This window comes from Panthera uncia, chromosome B4 (assembly GCF_023721935.1).
Source record: "Panthera uncia isolate 11264 chromosome B4, Puncia_PCG_1.0, whole genome shotgun sequence".
NCBI classification, from domain to species: Eukaryota; Metazoa; Chordata; class Mammalia; order Carnivora; family Felidae; genus Panthera; species Panthera uncia.
The window spans coordinates 78,745,226-78,768,645 of record NC_064809.1 but is presented as its reverse complement, the minus strand read 5'-3'; positions in this window follow the sequence as shown (position 1 = coordinate 78,768,645).

Here is a 23,420-nt window from a genome sequence, read left to right as displayed (position 1 = left end):
GGCTCGAACTCACGGACCGCGAGATCGTGACCTGAGCTGAAATCGGACGCTTAACCAACTGAGCCACCCAGGCGCCCCCCCCCCCGTTTTTATAATTATTTTTGCTTCCCAAGAGGGGCTTACCAACTTTTAAAAATAATTTGTAACAAGTATATCTTACCAATCATAGAATAATTTTTATGCACGAAGGCACACAGATATACTCATAAATGACTAATTATTTGACTGAAATAAACATAAATTTATCTCATCTTTTACCTGAATATTCCTTTCTTTACTTTTCTTGAGCAATTTGCTAATGATAGATGCAAGGATGCAAAAGTTACTGTGTTTAATTCTAGAAATGCCAAACAATTTATGAAGCTAAACAAAGGAAAATTAAAGACTATGTCAAAACTAAGCCTTTTCAAAATTAAAATTTCGCACAAACTATAAAAACCTTGTTTTAAAATACATAACCTTATTCTATAGAAATAAGCTCTGCTCATAGATGAATAATACCCCATTCTTCCATTAAGAGTATCTTTCTACCTCCGTTAGCAGTGTTTCTACCTGAAAAATCCCCTGTAATTGTGTACCTTTGTAGAGACAAGAGAATGGAAGAGGTGGTCCAGTGAAGCCTCTTCCAAACCTGTGAATGCTTCTTTATCGAAACTGAAAAGAAAATTCAACTGAGACTGTAGAGCTGCCCTGTGTGAGATGCCTCTTCTGTAAGGGGGGGGGGGAGGGTATCTCACAGGCCTCAGAACGAGGGCGACGACAGCAAATGGGAATTTAAGTAGGGCAAAGACAGAATCAGCAGTGAATAGTGCAGTCCCTGATGGCTTGGGGAACACAGCAGGAAGAGTCATGGTGCCCTTAGTTAACTCTACTGCAACCATTTCAGGTCATTATTACATGTATTGGGTTGAAAGAGTTCCTCTGAGGGAGGCTAAAATTAAGTCAATTATGGGATAATAATAATGGCAGGCTCCAGATCCATCCCATGAGGACCATGTAGAAGAGACAAAGTGAATGAACTTTATTCACCTTGAATCATCTCTGGGTCTTTTTGGACAGGACTTCTTATTTGGAAAACTTGTTTTAAGGTTGACATAACATATTTTACATAATTTCCATTCCTGAATTCAATTTCTGCCTTCTAGAGTCACATGTACTGATGCTCTTACATGACAGTGCAATGTCTTATATTGTCTCTTTTTTCTTGTTGTAGCTTACTCTCTGCTAGATGATTTTTATTTTGCACATTATACATAGATTATATTACAATGTTACCAGTGTATTCATAATTAAAATTAATAAGTATCAGTCTACTAAGAAGCCCAACTATTTGAATATAAATGACAATTATTATCTCAAGGCCTTGTTATCTCTGGTGGAATAAAACTTAGTTCTAGCTAGACTACAAGTTTGTGGATCCAGATATAAGAATGTACTTGTTTCAATGAAATACAAGAAGTAATGAAAAAGAAATGAGCTTTAAGGAAATAAACACGTAGAACTGTACCCATCCTTAGTATACCTTACACTGAATTTCAGTGACCAAAGACAGAATATAATGCCCAAGATAAAATGTTTAAATAACATTTTCTTTAGCATACTTGCCAGCTAGCTATTGCAAAAATAAGGTATAAAAGGGAAACACAAATTTTAGTGTTATATAACCTCAGGTGACTGGGGTCATCAACTAGGCAATTCTGCTGATCCTGGCCATGAAGCCTCAACTGTCGGCCAGTTGAGGATGGCCTCAGCTGGGATGACTCAGGCAGCTTGTCTCTTCTCTGTATTGTGTCCTTTTTCCAGGAGGCAATCTTGGATATGTCTTGTTGTGATGTTTGAGAGAGAATAGTGAAAGCAGAAATGCACCAGTACTTTTTCAGTGTAATAATCCTATTGGCCAAAGTGAATGATATGGCTGAATCAAGGCATGGGACAGAGCAGCCTTGCCTGAGTGGGAGAACACATAATTACATAGCACAGAGCATGGGCAAAGGGAGGGGTGAAGAACTGGGATATTTTCAACGTAGGAGCTCTGTTCTGAAATGGAGTACCACTGGTTCTTTTCAAAGGCCTTAACACAGGTCCCTGGCATATGCTTCTTATTAGGTTGGGGGAAACTTCTCACACTTCAATGCGATCTGAGGGATATTTTAAGTTTTCCTATTCTTGTGCCTATTAGAAATTCCATTTTTTCATTTGTTTTTTCCCACACAGAGGCCAATAATATTCAGGTCCTGAAGTTATTGATGTTTTTTTTCCACCTTCTTGTTCTTTAAGAATAACAGTCATACTTTGTCATCCAAATTTATCATAAAATTAGTCACAAGATTTGGTTTTGCTAGCTAGATGTTGTTCTCATGTCACTATTTGGGAAGTCAATCATCTTGCTATTTGTGTTCTACTTGTCCTGTTTGTCCTTTGTTCCATACTTTTTTGCTTTATTTTGGATTGAGTATTTTATTAATTTTTCTCCTTTGTTTCCTTATTAACTATAACTTTTTTGTTTTGTTATGTTAGTGGTTGCTTTCAGATTTACACTATACATTATAAATTTACCGCAGCTTACTTTCAAGTAATACTATACCAGTCCATGTATATTAAAACAACTTTATATAATCTACTTTTATTTCTCTCCTCTTAGTCATACATTTTTCTTATGCATGTTATAAATTTGGCCATACAATATAAACTTTTTGTTTAAACAATTATTTTTAAAAGATATTTAAGTAATAAGAAAATGATTACGTATTGACCAATGTAACTCCTATTACATTACCAATATAATTCCTGTGGCTTTTTATCCTTTTATGTAGATCCATATTTCTCTCTGGTATCATTATTCCTTTTGTCCAAAGGATTTCCTTTAGCATATCTTGTTGTGTGGATCTGCCGGTGGTGAAGTCTTTTGGCAGTTGCGTGTTTGTAAATGTCTTTATTTCACCTTCATTTATTGAAAGAAATTTTCACTGGATATAGAATTTTAGGTTGACAGGATTTCCATTTGGCACTTTAAAGACTTTTCTCCACTGTATTCTCACTTGCATTGCTTCCTATAAGAAATCCACCATCATTCTTATGTTTGTGCCTCTGTTTGTAATATGGGTTCTTTTTCTTTCCACTTTTAAGATTTTCTATCATTGGTGGTGAATAATAATGACCATGATATGTCTCAGTGTAAGTTTCTTCATGTTTGCTTGGAGCTTGTTGGAAATGTTAGATGTGTGGGTTTCTAATTTTCACCAAATTTGCACAATTCTAAGACTCAATTTCTTAAATCTTTTTCTCACCCCTCATCTTCTCTCTGGGACTCAAATTACATGTATCTTAGAGCACTTAAAGTTGTCCTTCATATTACTGATGACCCTTTCATTTTAAATATTATTTTCTCGGGGTGTCTGGGTGGTTCAGTCAGTTAAGCATCCAACTTCAGCTCAGGTCATGATCTCACTCTTCTCGAGTTCGAGCCCCATGTCAAACTCTACTGACAGCTCAGAGCCTGGAGCCTGTTTCAGATTCTGTGTCTCCCTCTCTGTCTCTGTCCCTCCCCAACTCATGTTCTTTCTCTCTCTCAAAAATAAATAAACATTAAAAGAAATTTTTTACTTATTTTCTCCTTGTGTATAGCTTTTATTGCTATGTTTTTAAATTCACTAATCTTTCTTCTAACATATATAATATGTTGTTAATCTCATCCAGTCTATTTTTCATCACAGACATTGTAGTTTTTATCTTTAGAAGTTTGATTTGGGTCTTTTAAAAACCTTCCATGTTCTCTGTAACTTATACAACATACAGAATTCAATTATAATCGCAATGTCTTCGTCTACTAATTGCAACATCTATCTTAGTTCTGGATAAGTTTTCATTGACAGATTATTCTCATTATGGGTCATGTTTCCTGTTTCTTTGTATATCTTATTATTTCTTACTTGATGCTGGATATATTTGTATTACTATAAATATTCTTGAGCTTTTTTCTAGGATGTATTTAAGTTGGGTCTTGCTTTTGTGATTTGGTTGACAGGATCAAAGCCGTGTTCAGTCTAGGGCTAACTATTCTTCACTACTGAATGAAGACCTCTCTGGGTATTCTTTTCTTTTTAAGCTTATTTATTTATTTTTAGGGGAGGGGGGAGAAAACACAAGCAGAGGAGGAGCAGAGAGAGAGGGGGAAAGAGAATCCTAAGCAGGCTCTGTGCTGTGAGCACAGAGCCCCACACAGGGCTCAATCTCATAAACTGTGAGATCATGACCTTAGCAGAAATCAAGAGTCAGACTCAACTGACTGAGCCACCCAGGTGTGGCCCTTCCTGAGTATCCTATGTTCCATTAACTGTGAGGTCTGATGAGAATAGGCACTATGCCAGCACTGTTTAAGGTTGAGTACTGTTTCCATAAACCCTTCTGGATATTTTTTCCACATGCATATGCTAATTAATATTTTGCTGATCATTAGAAGGAAACCATCTGCAGGTATCTGGAGAATCTCTCTTTGTGCTACTCCCATCTTTCCAGTACTCTGTCCTACAAACTCTGAGTTCAGTTTATCTGACCTCTCAGCTCTATCTTTAACTCAGTGAACCCACCAGGCCCTGCTTCAATTTCTTCTTACTGTACCACAAGTTAGAGCTCTCTCAAGCCATTAAGCCAGGGGCAATCTTGTTAAATTCCCTTTGTTGGTCTCAGGGACCATTCTGCTGCCTTATTATTAAAAAGTACTGTTTCAAAGATTTTGTCTGAGTATTTTGGCTGTTTCAGGTGAGAGGCTCTTGTTACTTTATCTTGACCAAAAGCTGAAGCAGCCACTCTGGAAAACAGTATGGAGATTCCTCAAAAAACTAAAAATAAAACTACCCTATGACCCAGCAATTGCACTACTAAGCATTTATCCAAGGGATACAAGTGTGCTGTTTCAAAGGGACACATGCACCCCCATGTTTATAGCAGCACTGTCCACAATAGCCAAAGTATGGAAAGAGCCCAAATGTCCATCGATGGATGAGTGGATAAAGAAAATGTGGTGTGTATATATATATATATATATATATATATATACTCACACTATGGAGTATTACTGGCAATCAAAAAAAATGAAATATAGCCATTTGCAACTACGTGGATGGAACTGGAGGGTATTATGCTAAGTGAAATTAGTCAGTCAGAGAAAGACAAAAATCATATGACTTCACTCATATGAGGACTTTAAGAGACAAAACAGATGAACATAAGGGAAGGGAAACAAAAATAATATAAAAACAGGGAGGGGGACAAAACAGAAGAGACTCATAAATATGGAGAACAAACTGAGTGTTATGGGAGGGGTTTTGGGAGGGGGGATGGGCTAAATGGGTAAGGGGCAGTAAGGAATCTACTCCTGAAATCGTTGTTTCACTATATGCTAACTAATTTGGATAAAAATTTTAAAAAATAAAAAATAAAATTAAAAAAAACCTCTTTTTCATTTTTTCAGTTGAGGATTATTATACATATCAAAAAGATCCTAAAGAAATCTTAGCTGAAGAACTCATTACTGAAGAAAATATATATATAATATTATGGCCCACAAATCAGAGCATTGTTTAAGAAGTTTAATAGAAGTAATCCACACTACATTCACAATGAAGGTATCCCTAACAAACAAGCCAAGAACCTTCCCAGTGGGATTTATTACATTCAAGTTATGTGGGATTAGTATTTATTTTTTAATGAAATTTAAATTAATTAATTCTAAAGTAATTTTTTTAATCCTTTTGTCTTGCTACCATGTAAGCACATCCAGATTTGGTGATATTTTTTTTGTCACTACCAATGTTGTTATTTTATATTAATTTTCAGTATAAAACCACTAACTAAAAAACAGAACCACAGTTATCCAACCATGACATATACAAGGTGTTTTAGTCTATCAATATATTGTTCACATAAGCCATTGGAAATAGCCTTTTAATATGTTAGCATTAAATTATTTTTGAACTATCTGGGTACCTCATTTGGTTGAGCGTCTATATCTTGATTTCGACTCAGGTCATGATTCCAGGGTAGTGGGATTGAGCCCCACACTGGGCTTTGCACTGGACGTGGAACTTGTTTATGATTCTTTTTCTCTCTCCCTCTGCCCCTCTCCCCAGCTCGTGCTCTCTCTCTCTCTAAAATTAAAAAAAAAATTTTTTTGAACTAAAAAAAAAAGGCATAATCAAACACCTTACCATTTCAGCATTTTTAGGTATGAATAGAAACAGGTTCCAGAATAGCTCAAGTGAAGATAAGAAAGAGGAGGAAAAAATAAATTAATTCATCTATATAAGGAATACTGAACAAAAAAAGATCTATTAAATAATCTGTCTCATAAGACTCAATATTGGATGTCCAGTAGATTGTCATTTCGCAATTACTAAGTCAAAGTTATCCTACTTTAACTAATAACCCTAGAAAATATCCCTTGGTAAATAATCCCCCTATGCCAAATTACAACTGAGTGAGGATTTATTATACTACGACTGATACTACCACTTAAACCTCAAAAATATATATGTTACCAGATGCAGAAAATAAGCAATTCAAAAGGAGGATGTGAATGTTAAGGAATATCATAACCATCTTAACAGAAACCTATCAAAATAAGAGAAGGAGGTTTTCCTTTTTTTTTTTAATTTAAAAATTCACAAATGATTAGCCTGGGAATTAATTAAAATTAAAGTGGTCTGCCCACCCTCGTTCTGCCAAAACTACTTAGCACACTCCTCTGGTTACCCACTTGCCAGCTATTCTTATCCTTCCTCCTTTTTTTTTCCAGTTATTGGAGGGACACTTTTACTTTATGGGGTCTCGCACATCCAGCCATCTAGAGGTGATTTCATAAGATAAAAATTTCATTATTTTAAACCAATTGTGATTATTTAATTTCACTTGACAATGACTAGTTTACATCTGAGCATGTGAGACAACTCTGTGCAATAAGACAGAAAAAGGAAATTGACACTATTGTTGGAAAAGTTTTTCTAGTTTTCATAGAGAGGCATATGTCATATCGATTACTATGCTGAAAATTAACAATTAAAGGAAAAGGCATTAAACATTTTTCTTGTCTTTCTGATAAGAACTCTATTTCAGCAAAAATAAACTGTCCTACCAAGAAAATGCCAGCTAATAAATTTAGAGGATGTTGAGGAAATAACTTGCTCAACAAGAATCATCATCAGTGTATGCTAAAGCCATTAGCTGAAAGAATGAAATAGAAGTAGGTATTCCCACGGTATCAGAGAATCATATGTAAATTATTTGCTGTTTTAAATGGGAGTGGGGGGGGGGACTCCACGTAATTTCACAATGGCAAGATCAGCCAAACTCACCTAAATCCAATGGTAAAATTTTGCATTACTAGTGAGGTATGATCTAACAGGATATATCTGTAATATGATGTAACAAAAATACATCTCTGAAGTATTATTTCCAAAAAGATATAAATTGAATGGAGACTTTAGATCTAATCTCCAGTTTGCAAGAAATACAAAAAGTTGAGGAAAAGTTAACTATCGCCCCAATGAAACATTAAGACAAATCCACAATGGGTCATTTTACACAAAAATGAGCCTGGCCTCTACAACAAATCAAACTCATGAAAAAAAAGGGCTCGATTGTTCTCGATTTTTAAACCACTGACATACAACCAAATACAATGAGTGTTCCTTAATTTACTCATGGTTTCAACAAGCCACTCATAATTACCTATTTTGGGAAATAGGGGATTTTTATTATAAGAAGGTTAAGTGACATAATGAATTATTCATAATCTGTTTAGGCATAAAAGGAATTGGAATATTGACCTACATTAAGGTGCTGAGTATATAGATGTGGAGTTTACTATTTTTCTATTTTATTATTGTCTGTGTATTTAGAAATTTTTATTATAATAACCACCTGTTTTTTAAAGGCCTACATGATAGAGAGTTAACAATATCTTCCTTTAGCCAAAATAATAAATTGATACCTAGAACTATGGCAACCATCATGTGACAATACATGGCATGACTGACCTGCTGATGATGGCAGAACAGAAGGTAAGGAAAACCTGTGTCCTTGATGAGTTTCTTGGACCACTGAACCCACCCTAGAGTCAAGGTATCTCCAGCAACCTTAATATATGAAACAGACCCCTTAAGTTTGCAGCTCCTCTCAGCAAGGCTTTAATTCCTTGCTGCCAAATACTTTGTATTTGATTCAGCACATATGACTGAAAAGAAAGAGGAAAAAATGATCTGAGCATGTATCTAATAAAAGCAACACTGCTTAGAAGTAATTGAAATGCTAACAAAGTCAAAATTGGAACCAATCAGTGAGGTTGCCAAATGGGTATACTCTACTCCAAATAAGTGACAGTATCATTAAATTGGGGGCATCCATATAAGACCTGAAACTCTCTCTCTCTCTCTCTCTCTCTCTCTCTCTCTCGATCTTTCTCACACACACACACACACACACACACACACATCTTAAGGCTCAGGTCTACTCAAAACTTTATCCTGTTTTTCTTTAAAAAAAAAAAAAATTAAAGGAATATTAATAAGCAATTCTTAGCTTGTGGACCTGGAATGTTGATCTGGAATCCTAAACAAGTCAAGAGCTGCCTGTTGAGGGTTCTGTTTTCTAGCCTCATCAGAGAAAGCCTGCAGACACCTCTTTTTTCTACTGACTGAACCACAGCCAAATTCTTCTTAGTTTAAAAAAAAAAAAACAAAACCTGGAGATATTTACATGTTAAAAGGATCTTCTTAAAGCCCAGCCAGAAAGAAGGAAGAATTTGATTTTTACTTCAGAAATCTCTAACCATGAGTTCTTTTACTTAGTAAATGTGCTTTCAAAGTCAAGGGGCACCTGGGTGGCTCAGTTGATTAAGCATTCAACTCTTGATTTCAGCTCACGGTTCACGATCTCACAGTTCACGAGTTTGAGCCCCACATAGGATCCTCTCTCCCTCTCTTTCTCTGCCCCTCTCTGTCCCGGAATAAATCAATAAGTAAATAAAATTTAAAAAAAAAAAAGTCAGGGGCGCCTGGGTGGCTCAGTCGGTTAAGCGTCTGACTTCAGCTCAGGTCACGATCTCGCGGTCCGTGAGTTCGAGTCCCGCGTCGGGCTCTGGGCTGATGGCTCGGAGCCTGGAGCCTGCTTCCTGCTTCCGATTCTGTGTCTCCCTCTCTCTCTGTCTCTCCCCCGTTCATGCTCTGTCTCTCTCTGTCTCAAAAATAAATAAACGTTAAAAAAAAAAAAGTCAGATTTAGGTTTCTATCTTTAAGGCTATACTGGGTGAATAAATTTGACTGTATTTACATTTTTTTAAAAAACCTGTATGACAAAATAGACCATAAACAATATTTAAAAAATAAACCACAGGCTGAGAGAAAATGCATGCAGTGACCAAAATCCTCAAAGGAATAATATCCGCAATACATCATTGTTTCAAATAAATTTGTAAGAAAAAAACAAGTAAATGGATAAGCAAGTTAGGATAACAGGCAATTTGTATAAAAGGAAGCATAAATGAAATTTTTAAATTGCACTCAATACCACTAATAATCAGGTAGATATTAAAATCCTTACTTTTTCCACACCCATCCAACTGGCAAATGAGAATAAAGAAAAATGAACATTCTTGAAGTATAAACTGGCATAACCTACTCAGGGGGCAATTTATGAATACCTAAGAAAGTAGAAAAACACATGTTGCATGACCCAGCAATTCCATTTCTTGGCACACACCCCAAGTAAGTTCTCAGGCATGTGCACAACAGACTTATACATGAACATATTTCCATTTTTTTAATGTTTGTGTATTTATTTCAAGTGGGAGGAAGAACAGAGAGAAAGAGAGAGAGAGAGAGGGAGTGAGAGAGAGAATCCCAAGCGGGCTCTGCACCACCAACAGAGAGCCTACCATGGAGCTCCATCCCACAAACCTTGAGATCGTGACCTGAGCCAAAACCAAGAGTCAGACACTTAACCGACTGACCCACCCAGGCACCCCAACATATTTCCATTTTTAATTAAAAAAATGAAAACAAAATTCTAAGCAATATGATATTGGATAAGTGGTGTATTGATCTATATGTTAGAGTTTCTTTTAATGAATAAATATATGTGCATATACTTCTATTTTTGTATATTAGGATGTGTACATCTTGCAGACATAATGATGAATGATGAAAAGAAATTAAATAATATATATGGAAGGACATAATTTTCAGAAACTGTTAATCATACTAAGTATATTATGTATTATCTGTGGATCTAAACATAAATAGCAGGAGAAGAGAGTATAAAATGACAGAGGTATGAGATTTTAGTGATGTATCAATTTTTTTTTTTAATTGAAAACTGAGAGTTCTGGAGCAAATATGGACCAAGTTAAATCTGCTAAATGGAGGTAGTTGGTAGATGTCATATATTACACTATTTTCAGTACTTTCCATAACGTTGAAGTGTTTCGGTTGTTTTAGGAATTAAGCAAAATGATGAAAGGTTGTCTTAGCAAAACTCACGAGAATGGGCTGTCTTTGTCTTGACTCCCTGGTTGTTGAATGACACATGAAACTCGCTTTTTCCTCTCTCACTAGCTCTTATTCCACATGTGATACCAGTCAGAATAAAGTGACATCAGCCAATCCCAAATTTTGCCTGTTGACCTAATCTCACACTCTAGTTTACCACTTACTTCTTTGTGTTGCAGTTTGGAGGAGTAATTTCACCACATTCCTGGATGAACCATTAAGTGGACAGAGCCCCTTCCTAACCCAAAAACCTCCCCACACAAATCAAACAATTGTTATTGATTGAACATAGCCAATTTTGCTCAACCGGCAGGGCTTTTTAAGACCTGGTGACTTTATACAGAGCAAAACACCAGCAGTGTCTTTTCCTCTGAATGGGGCCGTTGGGACTCCAAGGACCAAGACCCAAACTTGGAAGGGCAGCTACACAGTTCTGTCTTTTCCAGAGGCCCACTTCAGCTTTATTTGATGTTGAAGAGGAAAGATATGAGGTAAAACAGATATGAGTACATCTATTTCTAAATATATTTTTAAAGTGCTTAGAATATATACTGTAGTACCCATATTTCTAAAGCAGTATTTGCACTGCACCTAAATAAGTGCCCATCACATAAAAGGTACTCAATATATGTTAATTCTGTTCATTATTGTTTGTATAGTGAATATCGATAAGCTGCTTACTAGCAGTAAGGTGGTGTGCTGGAGAAGCTGTCTGTATAATGGAAAATGTGTAAGTGGTATGGAACAACATATTCTCTAAAAACCGGTCAGGAAAAATGGCTTATGTATGTTATACAAATAGTGTGCATTTAGTGTTTAAGAAATAACTGGCTTTAAATCTCCTAAGTTCATGAAATGGATTTATCATTGTTATTTTTTTAAAAAAAGTGTCTATAGATGTGGTGTATGTTCACTTACAATCAGTAGAAAGAAGCTCAAGTGTAGATAATCCTGAAATTTTTAAATGTTAAGCAAATATCTGTATTCCTTTGAGAACAGTATTAAAATACAGCCTGAAAGGAGAAATTTTGCAAACTAGTGCATGCACACACCCCAAACGACCACGAGATGGCAGCACATTCCCACGCTAGCACCGCCTAGGCTTCGACTTGTCCCTGGTCAGAAAGAAAACACTGAGAGAGATGTTCTCAGTCAATCATACGTGTTAGAAAGAGCTTGAGGAACAATTTGGCACACTTTTCCCTCCACCTTCCAAAGAGGAAAACAAATTTCTGAAAAATTAAGGCGTTTATTCACAAACAAGCGGTTAGTTACAAAAGCGGGGTCAGAACCCTTACCTTCCAGCTCCTGGGGCATGCTCCTAACAGCATGAAGCCTGAATCTCGTCCTTTTTCTACCCCAAAGCTAAGAAAAATGATACTGAGCAGCAAGCAGTCTTCTCTGGGTCCTCATGCTCCTTCTCCAGGCCCAGCCCTCCCTGACCTACTGATGTCTTCTCTGGTCCTTCCCATTTCATAACCCCTCCCACAGCAAAATGGCAGAGATTCTGGAATTAATTAGGCTTTGTCATTTGGGGGCCCAACCTAATTTTCTTACACTTTAAAATGAATGCTGGTTGCTCATGCTAAAGTAATAGTAGGCTATAGAAATAGATAAACCTTGAAGTAGACTCTACAATCAGATTCTCCTTTGGGTTAAACACAGTCTGGGGACTAATCTTCCTGGCTTGCCTGGGCCTGAGGGGTTTCCCAGAATGCAGGACTTCCCTTCTAAAACAATGAAAGTCCTGTGTTAGGGAAACCAGTAAAATTAGTTACCTTGGCTCCTTTATATGGGACTTGGGGGTTGTGGTGTGATGAACCCAGAAGAAACACAATGTGTCTCCCTGTCCTCTTTTCTCTCTCCTGCCACCTCTCTGTTCAGTTCAGCAAACCACAGAACTGCTATGCGTGAGGCCCAGAGCTAAGCCACAGGAATTTAAGGATGAACCACATGAAATAGGGTAGCAAACATATACACAAATAAGACTCCTGGATGACATTTTTACTGTTCTAGGGAAGCCCCCACACCAAAGCTCCACTTTACTGGATAATTCCAGTAAATCAAACACGGATGCACCATTTTTATCCTTATTTCAAATAAAGTCTACTCTTGAACCCAATATTAACACTATATGCTAACTAACTAGAACTTAAGTAAAAAATTGGGGGGAAGAAAAAAGAGGTTGCCTGAATTAAACACATCATAAGACAGTGGATTTGGTCACCTCACCGGTGACATGGATGACTGGTCTCTTGGTGCCATTCTTTCCTGTTCTTTCTCCCAACCTCTCAAAGACAAGGTGAATCAGGCACACGTCCTTCCACCCTGCTGTTCCCTGCACAGCCACAAGGCGGATGTCCAGTCTAATCCTGAGGAGCTGGTATAATAGGCTTAGAAGCTTGAGGATTTCCAGACTTAATGGCCCCAGAGGGAGGGACTAGCCCCAGGGCTGCACGTGAGTGAACAGACTCAACAGCATGGTGATTAAGCCCTGAGATTTCATCACTTGCCCGGAGGCAGGCTTGGAAAAAAAAATCATAGCAGACCCCAGTCCTGTCCACACCCTGGTCACTGCCTCTTCATGGCCTTGGACTCCCAGGTGTTCGGATCTCAGTGGCCCCGTTACCCTCCTTCCGTCCGTGAAAGCTCAGCTGTCAGAACCCTCGGTTCAGAGCTCAGGTGTCAGGTTAGGGCCTTAGCCTTGGGGCTGAGGGAGGTGTTGACCCCTTCCCAGAACCTGTTGAATCAGAAAAGGACTTTGTCTGAAATTACAAAGGGAGGCTGACCAGAAAGAGACAGCAGCAACCGAGTAACCTGTACAGAGGCCTCTGAGGATGGCAGCAAGAGCAGAAAACAAGTCTGTGCCCAAGAAAGAAGCTTTTTAGCTTGCACTTGTTTCCTTAGTCCAATTTGCAAATGCCTGTCAGTAAAATCCCTGGTATTTATACGCCCCTTGGGTCTGTTCTTCTACCTCTGAGGAAGGCCTGCCACACACCTTTCGCAGATTCCCCTCAGTGACTCTCTCCTCAGACTGTTGCTGCTGCTGAGCCATCTGTCACCCACCCAAAGGCTGCAACCCTCTCTGGAAAGCTGAGTCCCAGCAAGCTGTGGCCCAGGCCTAGGGATGGGATGCTGCAGTCACAGCAGGATTTGTGGTAACTGGGGAAGGACCAGCGGGGAAAAAAGAGGAAGCTTCACAAAGCAAAGAAGATTCTAGATATTCGCTTATGACTAAATAAATACATATGGGACACGTTCTGTGAGCAACACACTCGTCTCTGTCTGACAATAATAAATGATGCCCGTAATGAATGGTTAGAAAGGACTCTAGAACCTGTAACACTGTCAATCAATCAATCAATCAATCAATACCTGTTACAGATCATTGAATCAAACCCCTTTAATGTTACATATGACTAGATATCTAAGGTTGGAACGTGCAAAGGTACTGAAATTCATATTATATAGATGGAGAATCCCTTAACATTTCTAAAAAAGGAAATGTTCTAGTAAAGTGCTGTCAAAAAATAAACACTTGTCAAACTCAAAGAAGGACAGGATTATTCTTCGTCTAAGAGTCAAGTTCCTCAAATCAAATCAAACCATCAAATCAAATAAAAACCTCAGCTGTCTACGTCTGTCCATTCACTCACCCTCTGATCTAACTCCCAACACCCCTCATCACCCATATTGCCCCTTGGGGAGAACACCTGGGCCCTGGACCTATCTCAGTCTCAAGTTTACACAAATGTCTCAGATTAGCAGGAATGTCCCTGATTTCATATTATCAAAATTCTCCCTAATAAATACATCAATTTTGGCTTAAAAAAAAACAAAAAACAGTAATGCGTGTTTACTTTCCTTGCAAAAATCTGGACTGAGAAAATGAAAATTGAGGGATCTGGGCAAGGTACATGTAGAAAAATTTTGAAAAGATAACAAGATGTCCAGAATATACATAGATACAGATACAGATGGCTAATTACAACATCATTTCAGTTTAGTTCGAAAGTGATGTGAGAATATTGGAAGCAAACAGAGGAAGTCTCAAAACAATGCTGAAACCTGCCGGTGTTTTACCTGCACAACACAAACATTCTGGCTTTTCAAATATCACTGAGTAATTAACCAATTAAAATTTTTTTTTAAAAAAGTGTGTCCTCCAGCTCCGTCCAGCAGCACAAAGCTAAATAAACGGCCTGCAAACTTAGGTGACATTTGGTTTGCTTATGGGACTCCTGGCTTAATAGTAAAACAAATGAGGTGTTTCTTTCATTCTCATATCCTCATATAATTCACATACCAGTATTTAGGATAGTTAGATATGAAGTTGCCTCTCTCAGTTCTCAGGATCCGAGGACTGCGAAGTTGTCCCCAGACAGAATTGTCTGTGACCCAAGCAAGCAGTTCTGTCGCCTGCTCCCCCACCCTGTATCACCCGAAACCACTCTCAGTGCCTCCTGGTCCCTCCTCTGTTTTCCTGCCCCATTCTCCCTCAGGCATCTGTGAACTGCTAGAAAGTGCCCTCCCCAATTCCTGTCCTCACTGGAAGAAAATGAATATGGGAGCAGAGCTATTCCCCCTGGGGCTCCACATGACTGATTTCCATAGGAAACAATCAACGGGACTCTGGCCCAATTGTTTGTGTGTAGAGGCTGAGTGAGAGGGAGGTGGAGGTGACCCTGGAAAGGGCTGCCCACTGCTCTAATGAGAGTCAGGACTGCGACTGGGATCTGACAGATGGGTTATGAATACCAGACTGGCACCTTGAAAAAGTTTCTCATGGGCCTGCAGAGGGACAGGAGAGGAGTCCAGGTCTGGGGACAGAACATCTATGAGCCATCTTTGCCTCCGACCTACTCCCTATCTATTAAAAAGAGGCTCTTAATCATCTACGCAACTCTAAACCCAATTCAGAGAAAATATACTGCCCTAAAAGACTGAACAAAAATTCCTCTGGGATACATTGGTTTGTTAAGAGCAACTTCTCCAAAACGAACCATTCCTAGAGCCAGGACACCAGCCACTGATATTGAATCTTGCCACTTCTTTGCATAAAAACTCCAATGCCTCCCCACTATTGATGAGGGACCATAAGGCAGGTGGAGGGCCAAGCACAAGCTAGCATTAACCCCCCCACCCCTCCCCAGGTGGGGTATGTGTGACATTCCTCAGGCATTATTCGCTGCTGCCCAAGGACAAAGGAAAGGAAAGAAAACAAATGGTTAAACTGATAGTCTCTATCAGTTTACAAATATCTTAGTAAATTACAAGAAGAAGGCAATCTTATCAATAGCCTGATCTCCAGAAACCTATAGACTCCGTTTCCTGGAACCCTAGCATCACCCTTCCCTCCATAGTGATGTGGGGAACAAAGGCAAGAAGGAAATGGCAAGTAAAATTAAATTTCCTTATAACCTGCAGCCCATTGACAAATACAGAGTATAACATTTCTCCAGGAACTCCCTACTGTCTTTTTTTCTTTTTTATGTTTATTTTTGAGAGAGAGAGAGAGTGTGTGTGAGCGCAAGGTAGAGAGAGAGGAAGACACAGAATCCAAGGCAGTCCCCAGGCTCTGAACTGTCAGCACAGAGCCCAACACAGGGCTCGAACTCGCAAGCCATGAGATCATGACCTGAGCTGCAGTCAGACACTTAACGGACTGAGCCACCCAGACACCCCACTCTCCCCCTACCTTAATGTTAATGTTTTTCCAGGGGGATAAACAACCTTAGCCTGACAATAGCTAGGCCTCCAGTAATCTGTGAGTCTTCAGCATATGAAAATCTCTTTGGAGACTTCCCTTTTGACTTTACCGCTCCCAAGTCCATAGTATAGAACCAGCCATTCTTCACAACCCCAGTGCAGCTCTTCCTGCCCACGGATCCTATCCCCGTGCTTTCATAAAATCACCTTTTTGCACCAAAGACGTCTTCAAGAATTCTTTCTTGGCCGTCAGCTCCAAACCCCTCCATAACCCCAAAACCTCATCACTATGGCCAGCAGGTCAAGTCCACATCTTAGGCAGGCACCGCTTGGTTGTAGTTTACCTGAACTCATCCTTAACCAACCCTACCAAACACACCACCACGAATACTACACACCGATCCCTTAGAACATTCCTTATTCCCAGGACACTCCAAAAACTTCCAAGCTTGTCTTTTGCCTTGCCATTCATTCCCATTGCTAGCATGCTTCTTTCTACTTTTTTTCACCCCTAAGGTACAGCGTAAATGTAACAGTCTCTGTCTTCTCTCTATATAAACTTCCTTTCTCTGTGTCATGTAATACTGGGGTGATGCTTTTATATTAGCAAATGTCATATATTTTGTGCCAATGCAATCTCTGTCTCTCCCTAGACATAAAAAGCACAAGACATTGCTCCTTGAAGGATTGAACAACATCTTGTGCTTTTTACCCCAAGACTAGAGTCTGGTGACACTTTTAAACAGTGCCTATGAACTTGACAATGAACCATGTCTGCTTCTGATGCTTGTCTATCTCTTCAAATTGTGATTTTTGCCTTTTTGGCATGCCCTGTGGTTTTTTTCTTGAAAGCTGAACATGCTGACGTGGGTCTAGGAACTGGTGTAAATAGGCCTTCCATGAAGTGAGAGGGTGGTAAGGTGTGGCGGAGGGGAAGCATTCTATAGTCCTGTGACTAGGTCTCTGACTTTTGGTGAGCCTGTGCCCCACACTGTGACCTTCACAAGAGTTTCTTGGGTTTATTTGTTGTTGTTGTTGTTGTTTTTTATTTCTCCCCCCTCAGGTGGGACAGGAGAGTTGGAGATGGCTGGAGTGGGACATTTCCCACCCCAGGGTCTGGTTAACTAGTTTCTCCAGAGGGCAGGCCTTGTTAAGAGTAGAGCCGGGCGCCTGGGTGGCTCCGTCAGATAAGCATCTGACTTCACCTCAGGTCATAACCTCATGTTCCTGAGTTCAAACCCCACATTGTTTCCCCGCTGTCATTGTGGAGCCTGCTATGAAACCTGTCTCCTTCTCCCTGCCCCTCTAGCACACTTGTGCTCTCTCGCTCTCTCTCTCAAAATAATTTCAACATTAAGAAAAAAAAAAAAAAAGAACAGAAGGGCTCTGATGTATTTCAGAATTGTTTTTTTTCCCTCCCACTGCTGGAAGCCTGAGGGCATTTTTCTCAGAGATTTACTGTGAGAACCTGGGTGGGCCCCTAGAGATAAACCTCCCAAAATTGTTGGGGCCCTCCCTATGGCTGGGTCCTCCTGGAGTTTTTAACTATCAAAATTGTCCACACCCGGCCCCCAGCCATTTGTCATTTAGAGTTCAGGTTTCCCTACCCCGGCACTGGTTCCCACAGTGGTTTTTGCTCATGAATCTGTTCTGGTAAACTGGAACGACCTGGACTCTCCGGTCTGTCTCTCCAATGTTGGAAGCTGTGACTTGCCTTGTGTCCTTCCCTTTCTGACAAACCCACCAAGAGCAGTTGCTTTTTCAGTCTCTTTAGCTTATTACTTGTTAGAATAGAGTTGCAGCAACCTCCACGCTTCACAGATATGGAATGGGGAAATGGAATTCTCCCTGTGGACTTCAGTTTTTTATTTCGACCATTTCTCAAGATTCGAGATGTCTTTGGAGCATAAAATGTGTTGTGTCCTCCTGTTAAATTCCTCCTTTATCAGGTCCACAAAGTACAGCTGAAGAAATATATTTGCTTACAGACTATTTGGTTGGCACCTTCCATGTGCCAGCCATTTTACATATTTCTTCTCAAAACCATACTCTGAGGGGCATTTATAGGTAAGGAAAACTGAAGCTCAGGTATAGAGCTCACCCACTGCCACGTAAGCAGCGAATATCAGAAGTGCTATTAGAACCCTGGTCTGACCCTAAAGCTTGATCTGGAACTCCTATGCATCTCATTAGCTCACAGATTTACTAAGAAATCTGTTCCATATTTTCTGCTGTTGTGTTTTTCCTCTGCCTCTGAGAAAAGAGTAGGAAGTATGTTTATTTCATAGAACTTTCTGACCCCCTCGAATAATGTGTAATGCCAATTTGAGCGAGGAAATAAAGGGGGACAGAATGTTCCATTTTTATTTTCTTTAAGTTTTTGTTTATTTATTTTGAGAGAGACAGAGATAGCGTGAGTGGGGGAGGGGCAGAGAGAGACAGAGAGAGAAAGAGAATCCCAAGCAAGCTCTGCACTGTCAGCACAGAGACCAAGCGGAGCTAAAATTCACGAAACTGTCAGATCACCACCTGAGCGGAAACCAAGAGTTGGAAGCTTAACCGACTAAGCCACCCAGGTGCCCCCAGAATGTTTCATTTTTAGATGAAACCTATTTTCCACAGGTAAGTTATAAGTATTTTACATCTCAACTTTATGAGATGTTAAAAAAAAAATAGCAGAGGGAAACTGGAAAATGAACTGATTGTATATAGGGAATATAATAAACAGTTATGGAAGTGAGTAATCTGGGTACAGCTTTGTTACCTGATAGCTGGATCTGGGACCTTGAGCTCCTTGCCAAGTATCTCATCTATTCATGTCACTCGTCAGTAAAATCGAAAGAATTGAACTAGATGAACTTATAGTCAGTCTAGACATAAGATTGCATTAAGTTCCAGCCTATTTTATTCTAGTGTTCTCCAATATATTGTAATGATTTAAGCAGGGGAGCTTAGCAATGCCTGCCCTATATAAGGACTATACAGGTATCTTCTAAATGACTGAAAGAGAAGGTAGCAACATTAACAACCGCTCCAAATACATTGAGGATGCTAGAATGTAGGACTTCTTTTGTGGTTTCCTTTCAGACCTTCAGTAGAGTAAAGGAACCGGTTCCAATGAAAACATTTGGGGTTAGGCATCTAGAAGGAGAGGATGGATAAAGGAAAAATGAACAGAAGGAACAAAAGCCCAGAAAGAACAGAGGAAGTGTGGATAGAAGGAAAATAAGTTTTATTTCAGAACTGTTAAATACCTATAGATCCAACACGCTTGTCCCCACCCCCACCCCCACTTCTCAGGAGGGAGAAAACATCACTGTATGGAAAGAAAAAGAAACTGTCACTCTTAGAGTTTTTGAAAAGCAAAAATAAATAAAGGAAGTTAGATCCTCATCTGAGCCCGATTTCCACAAAGCTGACTGCATTAGATGCTAATCCCTCAGGCCTTAGGGGGCTGCTGCACTCAGTCTATGACCCCTAATCCCCTCTTATAGGTCCCCTAGAGTAAGTGATACTGTGCGAACTGCCTGGATGGGACCCTGAACACATCTGGTCCCAGGACCCTCTGCTCTGCATTGAAATAGAAGGATGGATAAACAATTTGGACTTTGTCTTATTCTCCCTTTGAAGGATGCAAACTTATTACCCAAAGTGCTGAGCTCCTGACTCAATTAGTCTGCTAATGTGATTATATGCTAATCTGGGTTTTATTTTGCATCTGATTTTCATGTTATCTGCTTGATTTTAAAATAAGCAGAAGCCCTCCTGTGTATGGTTCCCATTTCCTAACAGAGAGAGCGTGAGTTCTTACACCCGACATGATCCTAGTGTTCTTTAATTCCAGTTAGATCCGTCTAATGTGAGAACCTGGGCAAGAATAGGGGTCCAGCTTTCCTTTGTGATATTTTATAAAAATCATCACAATCTTCTTGGTTTAGTCCCTGACACAGATATACCCACTGAAAGAAGAGAGAATAGTTTTAGCCACTCAAAAAAATTTTTCTCCAGAGAAATCTGGACACATGGTAATGAATTATTATTAGTGACCCTTATATGCTTAATTTAAACATAATTAAAATTATGTTTCTCTGTTTTAAATAATTTTTAACAATAATTGTAATAAGCGTAGCAAACTTAGATAGCACTTGCTTTACCACACAATATTATCACAAAAGAACTTTGAAGAAGATAAAATTATTATATCTATTTATCCGTCTGTCTGTCTATTATGTAGGCTTTACACTTGGGGCTTGAACGCACAACCCTGAGAATAAAAGTCACATGTTCTACTGACTGAGCCAGCCAGATGCCCCTGTTATACCTGTTTGTTTGTTTGTTTGTTTGTTTTTTAACGTTTATTTATTTATTTAGAGAGAGAGAGAGAGCATGAGCACGAGCTGGGGAGGGGTAGAGAGAGAGAATCCCAAGCAGGCTCTGCACTGTCAGTGTGCAGAGCCCGACGTGGGGCTTGAAGTCACAAACTATGAGATCATGACCTGAGCTGTAATGGGACGCTTAACTGACTGAGCCAACCAGGCGCCCCAGTACTTGTTTTAAAGATAAGGAAACTGAGGCACAGAGAAATCCTGAAGGCCCAAGATCATATTACTGGTGAGAGGCAGAGCTGGGGTAAAGCATGCTTTCATTACTTGTTTAATGAAAGTTAAAAATTAAAAAAATATAATGTTACCACATTGCTATACAGATGGATGAATATTAAGATAGTTGTAACTAAGATCATATAGAATTTCAGGAAAGCCATATATTGTTATGAGAATCCCCAGACTTATACTTTTTAAACATCTCAGGTAAGAATAATTGAGTCAGGGGCAAGAAAAGAGCAAATGGCATGGAAAAAGAAAAAAAACCTTCACTTTTAAAATTTCACTTTAATTTTGCTTGTTTCTTTTAAATTCACTTCGTTTTTTAACTGCCTTGTTCATTGTTCCCTTTGGAAAGGGAAATTAAGCAAAGAAGCAGGAAGAAGGGTAACAGTAAAAAGAGAACAGAGAAGGCAATCTTTCTCAAATATATATGTATTCTCCTCAGTAAGTCTCTAGTGACTATTATATACTAATTAAAGATGAGCTCAGTGCAGAGAATATTGAGATGGGTAATAATAATAATGATGATGATGATAATGATAACGATGATAATCCCTGATGTGAAAGAGCTTATAGCATAGTAAAGAAGATAAGGAAAATTAGTAAAACTATGTGTGGAGATGTCTCTAATGCAAGGCAAAACATGACAGATCTCCTTGGGAGAGTTACAAAGTATAATGGAGCTTCAGGAGAGAAAAACAAATCAATCTCTCTGAGCCTTGTGAAGGTGCATTCTTAGGAAGTGCCAGAAAGCTAGAATTCGAAAGATTGGTACAATTTTGGAATACAGGGATAAAAGAGGAATGAAAGCCCTGATGCACTCTGGCAGAATTTGTAGAGGTCTCAATAGAACTATCTTTCTTGAAATCCAAAGGACAGGCTACTCCACTGACCAAATCTGTACCCTTTACGAAGAGAAGGGAGGAGGGTGAGAGGTAAGGAGGCAGGAGTCTTTGAGAAGAAAAAGTCAGAGTCATAAGGACTCTGGGGACACCTGGGCTCTACCCAAGAAATGAGGGTAAGAAAATCAAAGAAAAATATCTTCCCTTTGGCCCAGTCCTGATACAAATATACATATATATATATATATATATATATATATATACAGTACCCATATTAATTATTTTTGTCTTAAGGAAAAAAGTATTTGCAATATATATATATGTATACATATGTGTATATATACATGTATGTATATATGTATACATATATATATTGCAAATACTTTTTTCCTTAAGACAAAAATAATTAATATGGGTACTGTTCTTTCTGTATCATGTTCAATAAGGTTTCACCAGGCCCCTAACGGCAGACCTTGCTAGCACAGATGGGGCCTTTCAACCCAGCCCGAGTTTCTATTCTCTGGCTAGCACCAGACTCCAGCCAACACAAAACTCCCCTCTAATTGTAATTGAATCCACACTTTTATAGTTCATTACCTCTCTGATAGATTAGATTAGATTAGGCTGAAGCTGTGGCCAGTCTAGCCGTCAGCCCAGGTTGGAGCACAGAGAACAGAAAAGGAGGAGAGCTGAAGCAGGAAGAAGGCACCTGACAGAATGGCCTGTTTTTCCTCCCAGCTACTAACACATTTCTCTCCCCTAGAATCTTTCCCCGCCTCACACCCCCTGCTCAACACACACACACACACACACACACACACACATCCACCCTTTAGGGATTAAAGACTTAGGCTTTGTAAAATCAGAGATTGAAAGAGATGCACAGAGCCTAGAGATCATCTAGCCACAGCCATGAGAAAACAGAGGCACAGATAAAGAAGGATATTTCCCCAAAGTCAAACACCAGAGGACCCAGGTGTGGTGGCCATGAAAATGCACTACCGAGATCTTCTGCAAGACAGGCTACTGCAAGGAGCATAATCGATGAACAGCTCTGGTTTCCATCCCACTAGTTCCACCATTGTGCATGCCACATGTTTGTGGTGCTCCCAGTTTAACCACTGTGCTGTGTAACAGCACAGGTCCTACACCAGGCAGGACTCCTCCAACAGACTGTTTTGGCTTAGGGACTCACCACCGACATGGCCAAAACTTTCCTAGACTGTGCTACAGTCTGAGTCTCTTCCTGAAAGATCCTACTTCCTCCTCTCTCCTTCCCTGGTGTGACAAATTTCCCTTCCTGCGCATGTTCCCACTCCTTTATCCATCATAGGCATTTCTATCCCCCCAGAATCTTTTGCTTTGTTTAGTCATATCTTGGCATTTGTTTCTTAAAGATCCCAAATGAACATACTTGGTGTCTTGTCTTACAGTTGAGTGATACCCTCTTCCCCACACAAACATATTCATGTATTTACTCAGTGGTTCTATCACAAGAAGTCTCCTCTATTGACCTGTTTAAAAATCATCTTTGCGGGGTGCCTGGGTGGCTCAGTTGGTTAAGTGTCTAACTCTGGCTCAGGTCATGATTTCACGGTTCATGGATTCAAGCCCTGCACTGGGCTCCACGCTGGCAGTGCAGAACCTGCTTGGGATTCTCTCTCTCTCCCTCTCTCAGTGTCCCTCCCCAACGTGCGCTCTCTCTCTCTCTCAAAATAGATAAA